A 24,737-nucleotide genomic window follows, 5' to 3' on the forward strand; every position below is an offset into this window, starting at 1 on the left:
TTTCACTAAGTAACAAAAACAAAATTTGTTTAATTTACTAATGTTTGTATTTTGAGAACGATTTCCGAAGTGGAAATTGAAACGTCAATAAACGTATTTTAACCTTTAATTGTGGCTTATTCCCAGTTAAATAGTAATTAATTTAAAATGCCACAAGAAAATAGCTTCAGAACAATATATATATATATATTTCCCAACATAGTCCCCTTTTAGCTCGATGCACTTAGTAAGACGATGTTCCAATTTTTTTATCCCATCCGAATAGTACTTTTGCTCGAGCTCTTCAAAATAGGAAGAAGTTTCAACGACGACTTCATCATTTGTTGCAAAACGGCGTCCTCCGAGCCATTTTTTTAGGTTTGGAAACAGGAAAAAATCGCTGGCGGCAAGATCTGGGGAATACGGTGGGTGCTCAACCAATTATTCATAGCCCAATTCGTGTAATTTTGCCATGGCGACGGCCGATCGGTGAGCCGGTGCATTGACTTGGTGAAAGAGCACTTTTTTGTGTTCCAAACCGGGGCGTTTTCGAGGCAATTCATCATCGAATCGATCCAATAACGCTGCCACTGTTTCGACTATTCTTTGGTTTCCGGTGTGTAATAATGCACCCAGGTTTCATCAACGGTGATCTTCTTCTGGTTCCTATCCGTTTCGGATGTTGGAAATCATATTGGCAATCATGACCTTGCTCGCTGCGGCTCGAAACAGCTCCGTTGAGGTTTTCTTAAACCATGTTCTTAAATTCCGCAGCCATGATATTCTCCTTCTACCGGGTCCTCGCTTACCTTTGACTTTACCTTGCAATATAGACTGCAGCAGGGAGTAACGGTGCTGATTTCTCATAACGTGTCCCAGATATTCCAATTTTATGCGTTTGATCGTAAACACAATCTCTGGTTCCTTCTTCATTTTTTCTAGAACTTCCTTGTTCGTGATCCTTGCTGTCCATGATCAACGGTGATAAATCGGCGAAAAAAATCCTTCGGATCGCGCCGTATCAACGCCAAAAGCGTCTCGGAAGTGGTCACACGTTTTTGCATTTGATCGATTGTCAGCAAACGCGGTACCCATCGCGCGGATAGCTTTTTCATGTCCAAATGATGGTGAATGATGTTGTGTACGCATTCGTAGGAAATGTTTAGGACCTCTATTAACTCGTGGAGCTTAATTCGACGATCTGCCATAATCATGTTATGGACTTTGTTGATCATTTCCGGCGTGATGACTTCATTTGGCCTCCCGGGACGCTCATCATCAAAAACACTCGTACGACCACGAAAAAATTCAGCAAAATTTTACTGTTGCTAACGAAGGTGCAACCTCACCATAAACTTCGTTCAGGTCGGCTTTGATTTGTACATTCGTTTTACCCTTTTTGTGGAGGAACTTAATCACCGAGCGATACTCGACTTCTTCCATTTCTTCGAAAACACAAAATTTGCTTGCTTTTGACGGCTGTAAAAACCAAACTAATTGTTTTTAAAACTTAAAATTTTGACAGACGACATGTCATTAATGGCAAATGTCAACACCGAAACCAATTCGGTATCGAGAAGCGCCATCTATCAAAGGCTAGTTTAATATCAATCCATCCTCGTATAAAGAGTGTTTTATTTAAAATAGCAAAGTTGCTGTCCACTTCCGGTGTAATCGGAAGTGGAATATCTATCAAAATACACTCGCGATCATAAAATCCGGGTCACCTTGAAAATCACCGATATTTCATTTTTAACGAGCTTTATCGTAATTAATAATAACACAAATATAAACTAATGCATGTTTCTGGGAATTGTTGTCGGCTTAGCGGTTTTCTTTGCAACAAAGAATTTCAATAGTGCCGATTTCGCGGGAAAGCGCACACTTCCCATATACCTGTAACTGCCGCTTGTTTTAAATGTCTCATTTGTGCTTCGACTTTCTGTTCAAACGCAACGAACGAACGTTTATTATTGCTACCATTAGTGATTATTAGTGCCATTATTAGTGTTTATTATTGTTTATTTTTTGCCAAAAATACCCTTGACTGTTGTTGAAACGGCACAAATTGTTGCGCTTGTGAAAGACGGTCACACTCAACGGCAAGTCGCAAGAACTGTTGGCGTAAGCCTTTCTACGGTTCAACGAGTGCTTCAACGCTTCCAGGAGAAGGGTTTGCTATCCAGACGACCTGGCTCTGGACGAAGAAGAATGACCACGGTACAAGATAACCGTTTTCTTGTGTTTCAGGCTTTACGAAACCGGACCTCAACTGCGATTATGTATCGAAATCGTCTACAGGAAGTACGAAATCGCAATGTTAGCGTTGCAACAGTCAGGAGAAGATTTCGTTCTTTTGGACTATCTTCTCGGGTAATGGCTACAGGACCGCCACTTCGCCTGGCGCATCGAGTTGCACGACTAGCTTTTCCTCGACAATACGCGCATTGGGGAATTAACGATTGGAGCAAAGAGTTATTCTCAGATGAATCCCATTTCTGCCTAACTGGATCCGATGGACGTATAAGAGTTTGGAGGAGAACCGGTGAACGATTTTCACAAGCTTGCATTGCTCCAAGAATGCCATTTGGTGGAGGCTCGGTCATGGCTTGGGGAGGTGTATCTTCCGACTTCCGCACAGAATTACCCTTCATCGAAAATGGGTCCTTAACTGCACGAAGGGACATTACGGAGATTCTGGAAGAACATGTTATGCATACCATGGCAAGGCTTGGAGAAAACGTCGTTTTTCTGCAGAACAACACCCGAACGCACGTTGCCACGATCAGTATGCAATACTTGGACGAAGTTGGAATTACGAGGTTACCCTGGCCAGCTAGGTCTCCGGACCTGCATCCCATCGAACATATCTGGGACGATTTGAAAAAACGTATTCAACCCCTAACATCGCCTCCTAACAACGGACAGGAGCTTAAGGATCTGTTATTGAGAGACTGGAATAACATACCACAACATGTAATCCGGAGAAAAATTGAGAGTATGCCCCGTCGTCTGCAAGAGGTCATTAGAGCAAGTGGAGGCAATACACGATATTAGTCATTGAAATTTCACTGACATTTTACCACGTTCTGTATTTTCCATTTTTTTCGTATGCCTGTTTTATCAACAATTTGGTTTGTTTTCTGCTTTTTCAATAAAACAATAAAAAACCGTTTTTTTTTCTTTCAAAACAAACATTGATGACAAATAAAAAATACTTTAGCCTAAAAAAAAGGTTATTACTGCACTAGAGGCAAAAATATTCCAGAAACTTGAAATTTTTAAGGTGACCCGGATTTTATGATCGCGAGTGTAGTTTTTTTAAGTTTGTCATAACTTTTAATCCCCATTAACCAATTTTCATATATATCGTGTAAGTAGTTTTCGATATATAGGTAGTGTAAGCTCGTCGTGAACTGTATAACTTAAATTTGGAAATGCCGAAAAGTTTTTAAGAGTTTAAAACAACTATAGTTACAATAAAATCAGAATAAATATAGACCCAATTGTTATGAATAAATGTTACAAAGGTAAAAAATGGAAGTATTAATATTTTTATCAAGATATATATTAATAATATATTCATGTGCAAAAAGTGAAAAAATAATCAGTAGCTTATAAAAAGACTATCAGAACGACCTAAAAACTGCGTTGTGGTATTTTCATTATTCAAGTAGAACATAATTATGTAACTCATGTACATACTTCCTCATTTCTTATCGTTCATTTCAAAATTAATATAAGTAGTGCTAATTTATCTAAAATAACCTTACGTATGTCATTGCCAAAGTGGGTTGGTAACAAGATGTATGTATTATAATATTTATTATTGTTTACACTAAAATGAAATATATTTGATAAGATTTAATTTTTTTGTACATCGTCCTAAAAACGGTGTATAAAAATAATCTTGTGATTCCTTGACCGCCAACCATAAATATTAGCTGCTATATTAATTTTAATGCTTTTTAATATTAGTACCACAAAGCGATTAAAAATAATAGATGTGGCTAAATATAGACATTATATATTTCAAAATTATCAGTAAATTAGGAAGAAAGGACATTAATTTTAGATACATGTGTCATGGTAAGATCATTAGTTTGTACATTATGTGTATTATATCAAGACGATTGATTAGATATTTAAAAATTATTTTCAAATTTTAATATTTTCCAAAAAAATTCCACGGAACTTGGAATATCTAGTAAGTACTTCTAGATATATAAAAAAAGTACTATGAAAGAAGTTGTAACGTTATAAACATCACATCTTTATTAATTTATATTTAAATAATTATTTTATTTTAAATTCTTTATTAATTTATTAATTCATTTGCCTTCAGTTTCGGTTTTACTATTTTTTTTTTTCAAAAAAGTAGTTGGCGCCCTCTTTCTCTTTCTTTCCGGTAGAATAAATATTTGCCTTCTCTCTCTCTCTGTCCGGTAGACTAAATATTCTGTTCTATGTTGACAGAAGAGCTAATTCTAATAGGTATACATCCTATGACATATGTGCTAACTTCATTGCTGTCTCCCACTTACTTTCTGTCAATCAGCTGTTCTGACATGGTGGGATATTATTTTTTTGTCTATAATTAAAATTTATAAAAGAAGGCAAAAATTATTATAAGTTTCATTTTATTGTCTGCAGAATTCTCTTGGGGTGAGTACTTTGATTGTAATCTATATTCATTAATTCTGACAGCATTTTCAATATTCGTAATCTCACTTCTTGTAAAGCCACGTTTTCGATTATATGTATGTAGGAATCGTAACAAAATTTAGCTAAGTTCAATAGTAATTATATTTCATTTTATCCTTGCCATCTGCTATTTGTTTAATTGTAATTTTGTAAAATGGCAAGGAAGTTAAACCCCCCTTTGATGTTTATAATACAGGATGTTTAATATTCTAGTTTATTGGCTGTATTGAAACACCATTGGAGAATATGGAATAACTGGATATTCCTAGAAGATTTTACTGAATATTTTATGAAACAATTTATGGAATAACTGCAGCTGCCAGGAGGACCTAACCACCTAATTGGAAGGTCACACATATTTAATAGCAAGCAGCCCATCGATGCCATGATGCCATAAGTATCGTTCGAATTTATTTACTTTTATTTATTCACTAGAATTAAACACAGTCTCTATCAATCCAGACTTAGTACTGTCGTTCATGCCAAAACATCTGCTTGTATTTTTTTTGTGGCTAAATGGCTTCAAGAACGTACGGTTTGCGAATCACGGCCTCGCGTTATGCTTCGTTTGTTAACCAACCGTCAAATTTATCTTGTTCCTTTAGACAACCACTTCTTCAAATACAAACATTTCTAATTTGCTACACAAACACATTTAATGTCCTCGTCTATTTCTTTCCACATAGTCGATACATATCAAATATGTTTTCGCATCTTTCTTAGAATTCGTATCCTGCTAGATACAGGCTCCACAGCCAATTTTATTTCAGTGATCTACCAAATCACACATTTTAGTAATCAGATCCTATAGACATATTCATAGGTGTCGAATTGGTTCTTCGTTTCGTAAATTCTGGTCAAAATTCTTGGCAAAATCATTTTCAATTATGTTCTATAAGGGCGAGTCTCTACGACTCATTCCATATTTTATTTCGCATCTTTCGTTACTTCTATGTATATTAACATAGATCTTTTCTACAAAGGTTTTGGGAAGTAGAAAAGAGTAGGCACCTGTTAGTTTTGTCCCAACGCGACCAAGCTCGTGAAGGATATTTCTAAGTTGTTGATTTTCCGAAAGTTAACAGGCCGATTTTCTGTTTACCACCATTTTTACAACCCAATCCTTTAGTTATCATTTTCTCTCGTTTATTTTCGCTACTTATTTGTTATTCTTATGCATATCTTCGTTTTGTATGCTAGAGAATCGCTTCAGGTAAATCCCGAATCTCAAAGAGACATATGTTGCAATCATGGAAAATTTTATTACTTCTCAACGTATATGATGCCGGTTTCTGAATCCGATTTTAAATCGACTATTTCTTATAACTCTCACACAGTTTTCAAAAAACAAATTTTTATTTCGCTTTCTCCAAAATTCGTACTAGCTTCGACGCCAATCTATACCTATGACGTTCGAGGTGTGTCTCCAATCGACGCTTTTGATACTGGTCCTCAAAGGGCATCTCGTTCTTTACTTAATTTTTGATATTTTCGTTGTTGTTTCAATTGCGATATAAGGCAAACGTATCGACAAATTAAAGTAAATAAGAAATTTTAGAACTGTAAAGGAGTTCTCTGGAGATCGGATTTTTCTAAACCTCTCCCAGAGTTTTTACTACGTACCGTTACTTATGGCACTTCTTCTTTGTTTAGAGAACTCGCTTAGCTTTTAAAGCTCGATGGTTTTCCGCTAGGACGACGGCCTTCCGTCAGAATCATGCTACAAGTGATTCTCTTTGATCTACTCACCTTCTGCAGTGAGAACTCGCTTAGCTTTTAAAGCTCGATGGTTTTCCGCTAGGCAATGAGCCAGCAACCATCTCGACTGCCTTCCGCCAGAATCACGCTACAAGTGATTCTCTCTGATCTATTCACCTTCTGCAGTGAGCACTCGCTTAGCTTTTAAAGCTCGATGGTTTTTCGCTAGACAAATCAACAACGTCAGCAACCATTTTCGTTTATTTTCAAGACTTTGGCTTAGACATTTTGACATGTTGTTCGTTGACAAAGAGGCCATTTTCACGGTACTGGGTCTAAAATAGAATCCTACGACTGACTTCTTTTCTCATTCTTCTCGTCCCTTTGACAAACCTTGTACAAAGCTGTTGTTTTTATTCTTTTTCCATGTCTTTTTGCTAGTCAAACGTCTTCTACAACCGTTGTGGTACTTCAATGTATCCTGGGATGATGAAACATTTGAACAGATACATCTGACCTCTGTACTTGTATGTGTTACATTTCTGGTGTTATTTCTATACAGGAACGCCCGCAAGATCGGAGCTCTTGGCAGCTATACTGCTGACTGATCTAGTCACCTTTGTCAACGAGTCTCGTCCAATTTTTATGCTTCGCTCTGTCGTCGAGTCAGATCAAATATCCGATATTTGATCTGACTCGACGATTGCTTCATCTTGAGCTAATTTTTCTACCCATAAATTGTCAATCATATTTAACACATACAAGAACTGATACCACACTCTACTCGGCATTATATGCCTTCTAATCAAAACTTCTCTGATTGTATTAGTCGTGTTTTATCACCGGCACAATTGTTGCAATTTTCACCAAATTGGCATTTTCCTACCGTGGAGCTCGTCGAAAGATCATTACTTCCCAGTCTGTCATTGAAGACTTTCTTCTGAAATGCGACACGAAATGCGACACGAAAAGGGGCCAACGATATTCTTTTCTAATTGATGGCATTGTACGCGTTGTCAATCTGAGCACGGTTTCAGATGGCATCCAACAATGTCCTGTGGTCAAAACATGACCGCCACTTATTTGTCAATTCATATTTTATTCTTACTTAATTCTTTATTAGTATATCGGTCTTTTCATGTCTATTCTTTATACTTACACTTTCAGCTGTTCTTAAAAACATTCGTTTTTGGAGCGGGAGAATGTTTGGGAAAGTATGTGGTATTTATTTTCATAATTTACATTCAATATTTTTCTTTTACTGTATTATAATGTGATCTAATTCAATGGAATATTGTAAATTATTTGCTTTAAAATATATTGTTTCCGGTTATTTAATAAAATCTAGTAAAATTGTTAAACTGGCTATCTCATTTACAATGTTTTAAATATGTAGAATTTGACTTCTTTTGTTATTTTGAGTCGCCAATATACACAAAACATGTGAAGTATCATATTACTGTTCCCATTGAATTTGATTGTCGCTATTCAGAAACGTCCTACAATAAGCTTGATTTATGAGATGCACTTGTCCATAAACCACCCAACGGTTAGAGGCTTCTTTCTGACCGTCTCAAGTCTTAACACTTCCTCTTCATCACCGAAAAAGCGAACAGTAAGCACCGGGCGTCCTTTCTTCTGTGCCTCGGATGGCGTCGTAACGCACCGCGACCAATTCTTCTGCCTGCCACGAATACATCGATATACCAAAAGGTAAGTCTACATTCTTTGTACAGACAACAATAGTAAGTAAAGCCAGTTAATTTCGTAATTTATTCACAGTTGTATTTGCTATTTTTCGCGAACTTATTTACAGTCAAAATATTGCATTTTTTTCTTCATTACTATTCCTTAATTCATTTAAGCAGCGACCTTTAAGTTTTATACAAAACATACTGTATTCATAATTTTTAATTTATTTATTATAAAAGTTTTACTTTTTAGTTTAATATCTCGTTTATGGTAGACCAGCCAAAATGTAGAGATTAGTGCTTTCTAGAAGTGGACGATCCCAATTTTTGCGCCCCTAGACATTTAGTGTACCCATATATAATCCTATTCAATAATATATACCTCTGTAAACATCTTCTTAAGATAGTCAATCCATATGTCCTTGTTCATGTGTTTCCGGTCTACCAGTTCCTTCACCTCATAAATCCCGACATTGCAACAACACGAAGGCTATTAGAAACGACTGATATGAGAACACCGAGAAGACAACCTCCTATAGATGTATTAATCCACCAATGAACAAGATTACCTATAGAGAGGAAGAAGAATGTATCCCAAAGCTTTACTAAAATATCTTCGTCTTAGAATATTTATGAAAATCTTTGCATCTAATGTATAGAAAACGCGTAAATTTAGTTTTTCGTGAAAACTCGAAAGTCACAATAACATAAATAAACTATCCGGTAGTGTCAAAAGCTATAAATTATAGTTCTATTTACATAAACACAATTTGTTGGTCCAGGTCAGTTATTCCAAAACCAAATTCAAATTATTTATAGATTCGTTTAGCTCGAATATGGCGTCTAACGTTTCATTGTCATATAGAGCGCAACTTTAATGATGTCGTTAACTGAATACGCCAACAATATTTACAAAGTAATCGTTTATCTTTATGTCTAATTGACTCATTAACTTTATAATTGTCGAATTTATGATTCATGTAAGCTCAAATTAGAGAGCGTTCCGAGAATTGATGATACAGTGTGGTTTAAACAGCTCCTCCCAGACACAATGAAAGTGGTTTTATTATGTTTATAGTTTATAGACATAGTGGAATATTACCCAAAAAGGTAGGACCACGAACATACACCAGAAAACAAAGAAAAAAGGCGATAAATATGAACACATAAAAGAAATGAAAAAGCACCGAAATATTTTAATAGTGTAAAGCTTAACTACACTGCCTATTTTTCAAATATCATCATAAATATAAATAAAGAAGTTAATAGTCAATATGTATAGAGAAACATAGACATAAAACTAAGTAGTACTATTTTATATACCGCTAATAACCTTCAGTAGTTGAAGCGGTTAATAAAAAAACCACCACCTTAGGTGGTTGCTAAAAAGAAATTGAAACTAGCAGTCCAATAATTTGAATTGTCAAATGATGCCATTTGTCTGAGAGACCGAATCCCAAAAGAAGAAATACGTCCTAGAACAAAAACAACAGAAGCTATTATATCAAAATAATTACATGGCTAAAATGGAATTGGGCATAGACCAATCGATTTTTTTTTCGTATACTAGTTAACTCGAATGAACAATTTCGTATACGGATCTGAATGTGTACTTTTCAACGTCCTTCGAAATGTTATACGTATACGAGAAGAATTTGCACCGGCAACACTGCAAATTCGAACAACCAAAACTCAAATAAAAAAAGAAGAATAATTGACAGTTTTACTTAATCTATTTTATGGTGATTTTGTAATCTAAAACAATTCGTTTCTTGTAAATTAGCTGAAAGGAGTAAAAAACGGGCCTGAAATGGTTGTTCAGTGTCGGCCGAACAAAAAAAAGGCCATTCAACCTATTAACTCCATTGTTAGTGGCTTTGTGTTAATCTGTACAATTTTTGAAATTGTACATCTGGTTCCTAAAAAAACTGATACGACTCTTAGTAAGATTTATCATTTTGAGCAGTGTATTTGATTGATTTGACGTTATATTATATTTACTATGACAGATAAATAATAAAATAAACAGACAACAAACAATTGATTACATTATGTTAATTCATAAATTGTAATAATTATTAAGGTCTAAATTTTGATATTATTTTGAATTCCTGCATTTTATAAAGAGTATATAAATGATATTTTTTATATAAAATAGGGTTGTTGTTATTATTTTTATTATTATTAAGGAATAAAATAAACGACTTAACTCAACAATATATTAAACCAAGAATTGTAACCAAATTAAAAGATAATTACGCACTATCATAGACAGCAAAACATCTTAACAAAAGCACAGTTTTTCTATTAATAAAAAATGGAGGGAACAAGAAACTCTCGAAAGAAAGCGAGGGTCTGGAAGACCAAAACTATACTAATTTTAGATATGTCAAAATAAAATTAATATTTTGTAATATATCCATCAGCATTGATAACAGCTTGTAGTCTTCGGTCCATCTGCGTGAAATGAACTATGAAATTGTCTTCTTCAGATAGCTCTTTTCAAACCTGTTGTATACCGTGCCAAAGCTCTTCAGCATTTTGAGGTATAAAGTTACGCCGATACAACCGTTTTATAATAACCCCCACACATTCTCGATTGGGTTAAAATCTGGACTGTAGCTCGGTCATGGTAATGTTTCGATGTTGTTATTCTGGAGCCACTGGTGTATTATATTAGCAGTGTTAACAGGACAATTATCTTGTTGGAGGATAAAATTATTTTCTGGATACAACTGTTCTACGCTGGGAAACACGATGTTTTCTAGAATATTTACATAAGTCTGTCCAACAAACCTGCCATCAATACGCCATACCATTCCCATTCCTCTAGATGAAATCCATCCCCATACTTCTTCTTCATCCTTAAGTAATCCAACTTTGGACATAGGCCTCCCCCAAATCAATCCAGTGTTTTCTATTTTGCGCCACTTGCTTCCAGTTGTGTCCTTCGATCTTCTTAATGTCATCAGCCCATCTCATTTGTGGTCTTCCTCTGCTTCTCTTTCCTAACCATGGTCTCCATTGTTGTATTTCGTGGTTCCATCTTTTATCCTTTATTCGGGCATTGTGTCCTGCGAAGCTCCATTTTAATTTGGCAGCATGCTCTCCTGCGTCTTTTACTTTAGTTTCGCTTCTAATCCATTTGTTTGTTTTATTGTCTATAAGTCTCACCCTGAACATTGATTTTTCCATCGCTCTTTGTGCTTTACTATTTTATCCATATTAGACTTGGTGAGTGTCCACGTCTGTGAACCATACGTGAGTATAGGGAGGATACACTGATGGTAAATTTTGGTTTTCAAATATTGTTCTATTTTAGTGCTTTTTAAGATACAACTCAGTTTTCCAAATTCTGCCCATGCTAACCTTATTCTTCTGGTAATTTTGGCAGTTTAATTTTCTTTGTTAACTTTCATTATCTTTCCCAGGTAGATGTAATCGCTTACTGTTTCTAAATTTATCTCGTTCAACGTTATTTCTCTAATGTTCGGTGTATTTGTCATTATTTTTGTTTTTTCCAAGTTCATCTTAAGACCTACTTTTTCCGAAGCTTGAAATAGTTGCGTCATCATGGTCTGTAGTTCTTCGAAACTTGTAGCGAATATTACAATGTCATCAGCGTATCTCAAATGACTCAGTTTTCTTCCATTAACATTTATTCCTTTATCTACCCAGTTAATGTCTTTGAACACGTCTTCCAGTCCAAGTGTGAATAGGTTTGGTGAGATACTGAGATAACATCTCCCTGGAGAACTCCTCTGTTGATTGGTATAGCTTTGGTTTTCGCATCTATTTGTATTTTCATTGTAGCTTTCTTGTAAATATTATGTATGAGCATTCTGTATCGGGAGTCTATCCTGCAGTTGTTCATAGATCTCTCTATTGCCCAAAGTTCTATGGAGTCATTGGATATTCATTGGCTTTCTCTATTAGCGTTCTGACTATAAGAAGATGATCCGCTGTACTGTAACCCTTTGGAATCCTGCCCGCTCCACCGGTTGATAGCTATTGAGCTTCGACGTTAACCTGTTAGTTATTACTCTCATAAACAGTTTGTACATTTGGGACAGCAGGAAGATTGACCTATAGTTCTTCAGATCTACCCTGTCTCCTTTTTTGAAGAAGTATTGTCAAACTTTCATTCCAATCATCTGGGACTTTTCCTCTGTGAAGACATTCGTTGAAAAAAATTTTCAATTCTTCGAGAATAATTTCACTCCCCTTCTTTAACATTTCTACAAGTATTCCATCTGGGCCCGGAGCCTTATTGTTCTTTAGTTGTACCATAGCTTGTTTTATTTCGAAGGATTGTATGTTAGGGAGTATTTCTGAGTTGACATTCGTTATCTTTCTCTTAAGATCTTCCTTTGCAGTGTTATCTGGGTTCTTGTTTGAGGAATATAAATCACGGTAAAATGTTTGAATAACTTTTAGGGATTTCGTTCTTTTCTCTTATTTCTTTTCTATCTTTATCCTTCAATGAGATTATTATACGCTTTCCTAAGTTTGATCTTAAGGATTTCAAGCCTCAGTTCTTTTCTATTATTTTTTCTACCTTGTTTTTATTATAGATCCTTAAATCTTCCTTTACTCCCTTCTTTATTTGTTTATTCAATTCTTTGAAACCATTGGTGTTTCGCTTTCCTTCGCTTAGAAATGTGCGTCTCTTCCATCAACCATTTTGTTCCATCACTTATTCTGTCTTCTTTATTTTTAATTTTCTTTGCAACAGTCAGTCCTGCTTTCAAGAGCTTTCGTTGCATTTCTTTATTAATTATGTTCATGTCGGAGTATTCTTGTTGATAATGTTCTACAAATTCTTTTCTTAAGACTTCTCTGTACTCATCTCCCTTCTGTCATATTTTAGTTTGATCTATCTGATTACAATAATTATGTGGCCTGTTTCTACTGGTTTTCGTCTGTTTAATATGAATCCTTGCTCTTAAAAGGCGATGATCGCTGCCAGTTGTGAATCGAGTGGGAGCAGTTATATCTTCAAAAATGTCTTTGTTCCCACACAAAAAGTAATCGATCTCGTTTTTCGTCTTTTTATCGGGAGATATCCACGTCCATTTTCGGTTTGCTGGTTTCTTGAAGTGTGTGTTCATGGCATATAAATTTTATTGCTCTAAGAAGTTATATAATTTTTCTCCTCTTTCATTTCGTGTGTCATAACCATGCATCCCTATTTTAGTTTCGGTATTTTCTTCTTTTTTACCTAATTTTGCGTTGAAATCTACCATAATGATAGTATACTTTGTATCATTTTCTTCTAATGCTGTTATCAATTCTTCGTAGGACATTTTAACTACCTCTTCCTGATGTGTTGTTGTGGGACCATCCCCATACATTGGCGCTAAAATGACTAGCTGCTCGATATCTATCAACATATTTGTAGAGGATTAAATTTATTATTATCTGGTCTATACACCCCAATTTTGCCCTTTTTAGAAGACTGAAAAATTTTCTCATCTGTAAATATTACCCCGTCCCAAAAATCTTGATTTTGTAGCTGATGGTTTAAAGCAAATATAAGTCTTGATTGCTTCTGTTGTGGTGTAAGATCTTGTTTTTTTTTGCTGCAGTTCGGTACCTAAGACGCGAAGTTTTAATTTTGCGCCAAGTTGTTGTCTTTCTTCCCGGACACTGTGACATAATTCTTGCAGTTTTCGCATCTTCAAAAGGATTCTCTTCTAATCTCTCCAAAAGCGTACGATCTTTATGAGTGGTAGATATTTTTGGTCTTCCAGAACCTAGCTTTCTTTCGAGAGTTTCTTGTTCTCTCCATCTTTTATTAATATTAAAAACTGTTGTTCTGCTTACGTTAAAATGGTCGATACAGTAGATAGTGATTTAGTTCTTTGCTAGCATGTGGAGTCATTTTTTAAGGTGGAACAGAATAAGTTATCTGACAAATTTTAAGATTTGGCAGTGACAGTATATAAATAATAAGTATTTATCCTTCAAAATACACTGCTCAATTTCTACAAAATACGCTGTAAGAGTCGTATCAGTTTTTTAGGAACCAGCTGTACATCCGAATAGTGCTCTAGAGGGTTAACCAAGGGATGGTAAACTCTGCCTCTCCGTTCCGCTAATATTTCGCCTCTGCAAGGACATTTCTTTCTATTAAAAAAATATTAAACCAGACAGTGAAAACAAAGTTCAATGTAAAAATATTGTATAAAAAAGCGATTAAAAAACTATCAGCTGAAATCTTATCTGACGTACACGTGCCCAGTGACAGCTGAAATTAAAATATCGATATAATATAATAAGGATGGAACCTATTGTAGAGTAAATATTTGCTTCCAAAGTAGCTACTATCACTGTGCGATCTTGTTTCCGGAATTTGATTGGTGTACGAAAAAAATATTCTTTTGGTACATATTTATGTACAAGTATTATTTATTTTCGTTGTTATTTACATTTTAATAAAGGATATAATGACGTGTACCATTGTAAAATTAAATTTTTTTATTTTTATACGATAAAAACATACACATATTTTACAGGTAAAAATTCAATTTTTTGAAAAAAATTTAGATTGGAAAATCTATTAAATGGATTTTAATGAAATTTGGTGTGCTATTTTATTATGAAGATTTTCCAGATGAATTATGAAGGTCCTGGGTGCAATCTAAGTGGTTGAAGAACATGGAAAAACAAAAGGCTTGTTGCAGCCTCTTTTTTTGTATTTATTGCTATTTTGCAGCAAGGGCAATAAATTAAAACATTTTTAACTAGCCGTATCTGATAGAAAATTCAATTGTCGCTATTTTATTTGGTTACGACTTTGCTCCAAAATGAATTGTTTTAAAGTTATAAGCAAGAAAAATCGATGTTCTTAATAATTTTTAAATATTTTATTTTCACCTTAATACAGATCTGCCGTGGTCTATAGGACACGTCAGCAGATTATTCGACAACCGATGGACAAAACGTATTGTCGAGTGGAGACCAAGACAAGACTAGACATATGGACTGCCGATCTGAAGAGTGTTAGCAGTAATTGGATGCAAGCCGCACAAGACAAACACATATAGAGAAAGACCTGAGGGAGAACTATGTCCAGCAGCGGACACGTATAGGTTGATTATGATTCAATTTACAATTATCTTGCAAAATGACACCTGAGCGCCACTTTTAACCACCACGTAACCGAAACGGCATAAAAAAGGAAATGACCTAAAGCTTAATATTTCATGTTTTTTGGTTGAGAAAATCAAGAGAGGTGGGTGTGGAGAAACTTTAGTCGCGCATTGTAAAACCTTCCTCCTTATTTTTCACTTACATAATATGGATTTCATGAAAATCCATATACATTCAATATACAAAAGTTTTGTAATGACGCGATGCACCCATGTCGATGCAAACTTGCTTGGTTTAATTGTTTCGTGAAGTAATTACGGCGTACTTTACAAACACTGCAGGGCTGTCTTCGTTGCTACTTACGGCTTCTCACAGTAACGCTAATTAAAATTGTAGAGAAAACCTTTTATCTATAACTCAACATTTTTAACACAAGCGCCGGCTAAGAACGATTTTTAATCAAGAAAAAATAGGAAACTAAAAAAAAACGACTTCTGCTGAAGTTCAAACGCTTCTAAGTAGTTTCCTGGCGTCTTATAATTTCTTAAACGGATACTTTATAATTTATAAATTCCCTGAAGCATTAAAACTGTTCCTTGAGTCAAGTACACAATTTGTCCTGGCTTAAATACGTATAAGATACAGGGAGTTCATTAAGTAATGTTCATTGAAGATATTTTTGCTATATGCATGCTGTTTTTTATACGATTATACAAACTGTTCCTTTTCAATTGGTTTTTACAAGTTAGCTTAAAGACAACACGAGTTTTTATCCCAATAAATTTATAATTTGTACCAACAATATCAAAATTATCCATGAAAACCTAAATTGGCGTTCACGTCACTACACATTAAAATATTTGTGATCAGTCTACTATATATTTGTCTAGAAAAGAACCTAAATCTATCTGTTACATTTTGATTCTTTTTTAATCCTTTACCACCTAGATTTATCGAGTTTCTCTTGTCTTTCAGAGAAAAGATAAGGTCGCGGCCTTTTTATTTGGTTCAATTTTTTTATCTACATACTTCTCTTTCAGTTTCATAAACCATTTCCTAAATACGGCTTTGGTCGTTATGACAAAACATCGTATTTAGTTCAATAAAGCAATATTCGGCAACTTTCACAAAAAACGACCACGACTAACTGTGGTGTCGTTGCCGTTTGGCTGCCGTCCAATGCCACTGCAATGGACGACGGTCGTGTCTAACAGTGAACCACAGCATGAAATCAATGCTTGCACACGTAACGACGACGTTAAATTAACCATAACACCAAAATTTTTGCCCGATCCATTAAACCCCGGGTGTTCTCTGCGACAATAAGATGAATACTGCCGTAACGTATAAAAGCAAGATGAGTACGACAAACGGCCGTACGACCTCTTGCCGTAACAACGCTGCCAAGTCAGCGATTACAGCGCTCCAAGAAGAAGTGAGTCATAGTAGCGATAAGAACTACGTCTAAGTTGACTCTAAAGGTGGGTACACATATGCGAGCCAAACGGTATACGTACCGTACGCGTACAGATCCTTGAAAAATATTCTACATCGTACTGATCGCATACTTATCTCGATCCGTGGAAAGCGACAAACCAACAACGAACACACATGTGGGAAATGATTCATTTTATTTATAATTTGGGTACTGATTTATGTTTCTGTTTTTGCTTGTTTAACAAAAATAAAAATATGTACAATAATCAGTTTACTGTTTTCTCACGTCTCTCTAGGAAGGAACACGTCATTCACACAATGTCGACTTGATGAGACAATAAAAATGTTCGCTGCGTCTAGTAAGCGCCGTCCAAACTGAAAGACGAGCTTCCTTTGAAGTCGTGGAACAAACCGCAACAATTTGGTTCGCGACGAGTCACGATGAAACAGTACGCAAGCGGTTTTTTCTGCCGTACACATTAACGAATATAGCGTTCACAAACAGTTCGCGAACAGTTCTGCTCGCATATGTGTACCCGCCTTAACGTTGCCTTTGATAAAGCGTGTCTCAGTTCCAGGCGAAACGTCAGGGAAAAACAATTCCATACCACGACCTATAAACCTCGAATACACCATTCCAATATTATACCTATAGCATTGTTCGTAGAAAATAAATCTATACCATTTACCGTATCGTTGTAAAGACAATAGTAAGCAGAATAATATTTATGATAAATTGTATACTGTTTTCGATTTATTGTAAATTCAACACCAAAAAACAAAGTTCTCGCAACTTGTTGTTTTAAATTGCAGAATAATTTATAAGGCTTGAACTCGTTTTACCTCGAATATTAATTTATGTTCGTAAAGTTCGAGACTACGCGAAAAACATTTTTAATAAGGAAATTGTCGATAAATTGAGTGGAAAGCTTTTATTACTTCTGAGCAAAATTGGTGTTTATTTTAAATTGTAATTTGATCTGTACGTTAGCGTTCGAAATTCACTGCAATTTGCCTAATGGTTTATAATGGGTACGGTTATTTTTTCTTAAATATGATTCTTAGCAGCACGGAGTTTTCTTCGCTTATTATGTCTCACTTTTTTCGACTCGCACTACAAAAATTTCGATGAATCCGAAGATACAAGACTGAAGCGTAATCCGAAACTTTCAAAATTAAACTAATGTTGAATACAGCTAAGGTAGGAGAAATATAAACAGACCGGGAAAGGGACTATAAGGCCCACGAGACTACAAAGAAGCTTTGTGGACGATTCCGTTGAAAGGCAATCTTGATCGATTTTGGCACATTAAAATTTTAACATTATGCTCTTTCAAATGACGTTAATTTAATAAGATATCTGAATTGTTATAAACAGAGCTGCTGTGAATTATTAATAACAAGGGCTAACAAAAAGAGAAATCAAACGATTTCTACCTAGCGAAACCCAATTCAAATTTTTACCACTGTGTTTCCTAAAAATTGCGAAACAAACAGCTGGATAAATTACTCGGCAAGGGAATCTAAAATTGCATTCCACATGCCGTTGATCCTGGTCAAAATTCGTAGTAAATTCAGTTTCTGGTACTTCAAGCGAAGTAAGTAATAAAACATAATGACGGTATTAGATTTTTGTTTCGATACAGGGCAGCGACAGCCGCTTATACGTATTTCGACCTCTTTAGATCTCCTCAGAACGGTATAGCACAACTATAACAAGGGCTAACTTTGTCCCAAATTGTCCTAGGATAACTGTTTCTTTTTTTAAATATGTCAAAAAATACAAACTTTCCAAATATGAATAAATAATTTTCCTCCAGGCAATGGTTAAAACGTTCTTATTCTTATTTTTCTTCATTTTTTTTTGTAAATAACATTGATATAATAAATCTTCTTTCATTAGCTATTTGTAGAATTACTGTAACTTTATCATTTTTTGACTTATCAACAAGAGAAATCATAAGATTTCTTACCTGGCGAAACTGAATTCAAATCGTTACCACTGTGCTTTCTACAACTTGCAAAGCAAACAGATTGATGAATTGGTCGGCAAGGGAATCTAAAATATGCATTCCACAAGCGGTTCATCGTGGTCAAAATTCGTAGTGAATTCAGTTTCTGGTACTCCAAACGAAGTAAAGAAATAAAACATAATTATCGATGAGACGATAATTATGGTGGGACCTAAAGAGGTTGAAATACGTATAAGCGGCTTGCCGCCGCCCTGCATTGAAATAAACATCTAATACCTTAATTATGTTTTCTGACTTATGTTGATTTATTTTAAAAATGGTATCCCCATGATGTCTTAAGTGGCGGCCACAACGGCGCACAGCACATCGCACCGCACCTAGCCTTGACCATAGCCTCGCTGAAGCAAAGTAAATACAAGCATTGCCGTAAATGCGCGTGGACAACGACGCACCGCTCCTTCCTTCGCACATGGCTGATTATTCTAGGGATGGGTAAAGACAAATTAATTATTAGTTGTGTAGGTAAAAGAAATAAAATTAGACTTACTCACAATCAATTTAATTTTACTACCAAACGACCGGTTTCGCTTTCTACACTTTGCAAAGCATCTTCAGGTCAAACGGTACAAAGTAAATTAAACGTTGAAATTATAAAAAGCCCATATTAGGGTGCTGTCTTGATCTTTATCTTTATAAGACAGCGCCCTAATATGGGCTTTTTATAATTTCTGCGTTTAATTTACTTTGTACCGTTTGACCTGAAGATGCTTTTCAAAGTGTAGAAAGCGAAACCGGTCGTTTTGTAGTAAAATTAAATTGATTGTGAGTAAGTGTAATTTTATTTCCTTTGCCTATATGAAATGGACTCACACAAGCAACACATTCATATTAGTTGTGTGTTTATTCGTGAACCAATTTGGAACAAAAAAGCAAAAGCCACCACAATAGTTTGGTTTTATCAAAACTGTGGAAAGAAGTGGCAGAGGAGTGTGAAACAACAGGTAAATAAAACAATAAAAATGTATAATAAATTATATTTTAATGACTACAGAAATAAGTTTTAAAGTTTTCTCGTATCCATTTTGCTTCATTATTGAGCCTTCCAGGGGGAACCTGTATATTTTCATTATCATTACCAAATAAATGTGCGCTGCACGGTGCGTCAATACCGCCACTAATGTGCAAAGCAAAGGCTAAGCTAGGTGCGGGGTATGGTGCTGTGCGTTGTACTATGCCATGTGCGGTGCGCCGTTGTGGCCGCAGCTTTACACTGATAACATTTCCTTGTTTGTCCTTGATAAATAATTTAAAAAATCACAATATCATGTTTTCAATTCATTCCCGTGACCAATCAAATATATAAACTAGCATCATTATATAAATATCGTCTTAATCTTTGCATTCATCGTCATAATTATAAGAACGTGTGTAATCAAAATGTATTTTGTACGTATGTATAACTAATTTTTAGAAAACATGCAATTCCTTCATTGCATAAGTTTAATATAAAGTTACCAGGTAATTTATATTGTAAACAATTGGTCTCATTTTAAATTGAGTAAAGTATTCTATAAATATCTTTTTATTTATATCCATAAGGAAAGTATCTGAAAACTCTAACGGTTAAATGTGCCAAAGACATCAAACATAAAAAAGATACGTTTGGAGGGTAAAGCTGGATTTATAGTTTGATGCACTTTAAACGTAGACGCACTGGAAAAAGATCAACATAGAGTTTTGTGTACTCTTAAGCCGGATTTATAGTTTGACGGACTGTAGACGTAGACGCACTGGAAACGTAACAAACGGACTGTAAATACACTCGCGATCATAAAATCCGGGTCATCTTGAAAACTTCAAGTTTCTTAAATATTTTTGCCTCTGGTGCAGTAATTACCTTTTTTTTGGCTAATGTATTTTTTATTTGTCATCAATGTTTGTTTTGAAAGAAAAAAAATGGTTTTTTATTGTTTTTATTGAAAAAAAAAACAGAAAACAAATCAAATTGTTAATAAAACAGACATACGAAAAAAAATGGAAAATACGGAACGTGGCAAAAAATCAGTGAAATTTCAATGACCAATATCGTGTATTGCCTCCCCTTGATCTAATAACCTCTTGCAGACGACGGGGCATACTCTCAATTTTTCTCCGGAGTACATGTTGTGGTATGTTATTCCACTCTCTCACTAACAGATCCTTAAGCTCCTGTGCGTTGTTAGGAGGAGGTGTATGGGTTTGAATACGTTTTTTCAAATCGTCCCAGAGATGTTCGATGGGATTCAGGTCCGGAGACCTAGCTGGCCAGGGTACCCTCGTAATTCCAACTTCGTCCAAGTATTACATACTGATCCTGGCAACGTGCGGACGCACGTTGTCCTGCATAAAAACGGCGTTTTCTCCAAGCCCTGCCATGTTGGGCATAACATGTTCTTCCGAAATCTCCGTAATGTACCTTCGTGCAGTTAGGGACCCATTTTCGATGAAGGGTAATTCTGTGTGGAAGTCGGAAGATATACCTCCCCAAGCCATGATCGAGCCTCCACCAAATGGCATTCTTGGAGCAATGCAAGCTTGTGAAAATCGTTCACCGGTTCTCCTCCAAACTCTTACACGTCCATCGAATCCAGTTAGGCAGAAACGGGATTCATCTGAGAATAAAACTTTGCTACAATCGTTAATTCCCCAATGCGCGTATTGTCGAGCAAAAGCTAGTCGTGCAACTCGAGGCACCCGGCGAAGTGGCGGTCCTCTAGCCATTACCCGAGAAGATAGTCAAGAAGAACGAAGTCTTCTTCTGACCGCAGTTGAGGTCCGGTTTCGTAAAGCCTGAAACACAAGGAAACGGTCATCTAGTGCCTTGGTCGTTCTTATTCATCCAGAGCTAGGTCGGCTGGTTAGCAAACTTGCCTCCTGAAATCGTTGAAGCACTCGTTGAACCGTAGAAAGGATTACGCCAACAGTTCTTGCGACTTGCCGTTGAGTGTGACAGTCTTCCACAAGTGCAACAATTTGTGCCGTTTCAACAACAGTCAAAGGCATTTTTGTCAAAAAATAAACACTAATAATGGCACTAATAAACACTAATGGTGGCAATAATAAACGTTTGTCCGTTGCATTTGAACAGAAAGTCGAAGTACAAACGAGACATTTAAAACAAGCGGAGTTACATGTAGCGTTCATTTTGGGAAGTGTGCACTTTACCGCGAAATCGGCACTATTGGAATTCTTTGTTACAAAGGAAACCGCAACAATTCTCAGAAACATGCATTAGTTTGTATTTGTGTTATTATTATTTACGATAAAGCTCGTTAAAAATGAAATATCGGTGATTTTCAAGGTGACCCGGATTTTATGATCGCGAGTGTATTATGTCAATTTATAAATCGACGGAGTGGAATTTTTGCGCATGAGTAGAAACAGTGGCTAGAGTTGATGACCATGATACTATATCCTTTTATTATTTATAATTAATATTTTATAAATTAATAATTTACCGTCCATTGTAACAAATAATCAACAAAATTTGAAAGTGTTGATAAACAACTTTCCAAAACGGAGGGCGAGCTACTTTGATTGACAGCACAAAATTGTTCCTTATGATGGACGAGACGCAAGTAACGCACTGTAAGAGATGAAAGTTGGCCAACTCTTCCGTTCCAGTGCGTCTCACTTTCCGTCATGCGTTTACGTTCATTTATAAATAAGAGTACACAAAATTCTATGTTGATCTTCTTCCAGTGCGTCTACGTTTACAGTCCGTCAAACTATAAATCCAGCTTTATTTATAAATGAACGTAAACGCATGACGGAACGTAAGTGAAACGCACTGCAACGGATCTTTTACAGTGCGTTACTTGCGTCTGGCCAATCAATAGGAAGACTTTTGTGCTGTCAACCAAAGTGAACTGTCTGGCCCGCCCACCATTTTGTAAAGTTGTTTATCAACATATTCGAATTTTGATTTTGTTGATTAAGGACGTTAAGAATTTATAAAATAATAATAATAAATAATAAAAGGATATTATAGTATCATGGCCACCACCACTTGTGTAAGATTATGCCTCTGTGCCAATTTTGATAGCAATTTATAAATATACAGGGAAACTATTAGCAAAAAACGAAAAACAAAAATTAACTTTAACACCCTGTATCTTTTTTCTCAGCAACATTTTATTAAGGCATATTTGGCCCAATAGCCATATTTTGGTCCAAATAACCTGTCCTTAGTCTATGTCCCAATAGTTATGACTCACCCTGTATATCATCAAGAAAAAATACCAACCATGGATAGACATAAAAATAGTCACTTTAGAATAAGAATAACCGAATGAAATACAAGATAGAAAGCAGATATTTTTAACGGGGTAATAGAATGGATGAGAATGAGGATGGAGAATATTTTTTAAATCTATCTTCCAAAATTCCATTTACTTTAATCTTTTCGAATCGTATCGGTCTGTGACTATGAGCCGGAGGGAGCTCTGAACTGAGTAGCTTTCAAGTACTTAGTGGATAGATCGGATGGGGAAGTTTTCAACCTGTGTTCCAACTGAAAACATGACATACTAGCTGTTGCTATGCCATTAACTGCATATTTTTTGATTGTGCTGCAACTACTGCGCCCCTCAATACCGAAATATAACACCAACGTGCCCATGGGATGCTTGATACAGGGAGAAAAGATTTGCCTAAGTGATGCCCCACAAAGTTGGTGAACTCTTAGGGATTATAGCCTTGTCACTGCGACAACGTGATACAGGAGGAAAAGATTTGCCTAAGTGATGTCTTAGAGAGTTGGCGAACTCTTAGGGATTATAGCCTAAGGGTTATATCCCTGTTCTAAGTTAAGCTCATCGTTTTTAACTCCTATCCCCATGTATTTCGTTTTTGTTGAGTTAACATTTAGTCTCCATCGCTCGTATTCTTGTTTCTGTGCAATGACTACTTAATCGTCCGCGAAATGAATCGTAGATAGTGTTGATTCGTCGTTTAATAGTATACCCATTCCAGAACATGATCTATTCCATTTCTTCAGCGCCTCAATCAGGTAGATTTTGAAGATTGTTGGAGATAGACTGCAGCCTTGCCTTAGTCCCTTATTTACCTCAAAATTCCCGGAGAACTGGATGTTAACCTTTATTTTTGATCGAAGATTGTTGTAGAATCGTTGTATTGCTTTCCCACAAATTAATATATGAGCTTACCAGTACTTGCCATAATCTACATAGAGGTATTGTATCATAAGCTTTCGTTAAGTCCACAAATAATAGATGAGCTGGTCTATCCCTAGCCATTCTTTTTTCGTTTACTTCGGTTAAAGTGTAGATGTGGTCGATGCAATGTATTAAAAGTTCTGTCGGCATATTAACAAGCATGGGTGCTGCATTTTTCAAAAGTTCAGCATGGATTCCTTCAGGCCCGTAGGCTCTTTCATTTTTCATGGTTTTTAAAACTTTGGCAATTTCCAATCCCATTTTATGGTACGCCTTTTAATTATTTTCGACCTTTTAATAGCGACCAGAAATACTCTAATGGATTCTTCTTCTTCGTGTAGCTTTGGAAACTGGTGGACGAAAGATTTCTGCGGATGAGCGGTCAAACCATTTCCTAAGGTTTTTGAGCCACGAGTTCTGGCGTCTTCCTACTGATTCTAGTGTATAATTGTTGATATTATTTTAATATAATAGCCAGTTGCAGTTCCGGTCACAATTTGTTTAAAATACAAGGTTCATTAGTCGATTTCTTGCTGTTAAAAACGTTAAGATAGCTATTTTGTATTATCTTTAGTATTAAAAAACTTGTTATTCAATAAAACTTATCAGATTTATTTAAATAAATTTGCCACGACCACAAGAAAGAACAATAACACCCTATAACCCAAACAAGAATCACACAACTTAAGTTCTTTAAATACATATTTATTATTTTTATAATAATAAATATGTAATCAAAAACATAATTATTTTCGAAATTCGCCTTGTATCTGTTTTTATGAATATTCACTTATTCCGTTTATCGGTTCAATAAACTTCTTTATAATACCTACTGATAAAATATTTTCAGGTTTAATTATAGTCCTGTTTGGATTCATAAATATTAGTTAATTGAGATAACACTTAAAAAAAAAATAGCAAACAAAAAGAACAACAAGAGATTA

General features: G+C 35.5%; 1 protein-coding gene across 1 annotated transcript in view; it reads right to left on the bottom strand.

The window, feature by feature from the left end:
- Positions 1-24,737, bottom strand: part of LOC140444988 (uncharacterized) — a 142,654-nt gene that overhangs the window by 86,737 nt on the left and 31,180 nt on the right. The gene's annotated exons all lie outside the window — the stretch shown is intronic.

Source organism: Diabrotica undecimpunctata, chromosome 7 (genome assembly GCF_040954645.1).
Source record: "Diabrotica undecimpunctata isolate CICGRU chromosome 7, icDiaUnde3, whole genome shotgun sequence".
In the NCBI taxonomy this organism is placed as follows: Eukaryota; Metazoa; Arthropoda; class Insecta; order Coleoptera; family Chrysomelidae; genus Diabrotica; species Diabrotica undecimpunctata.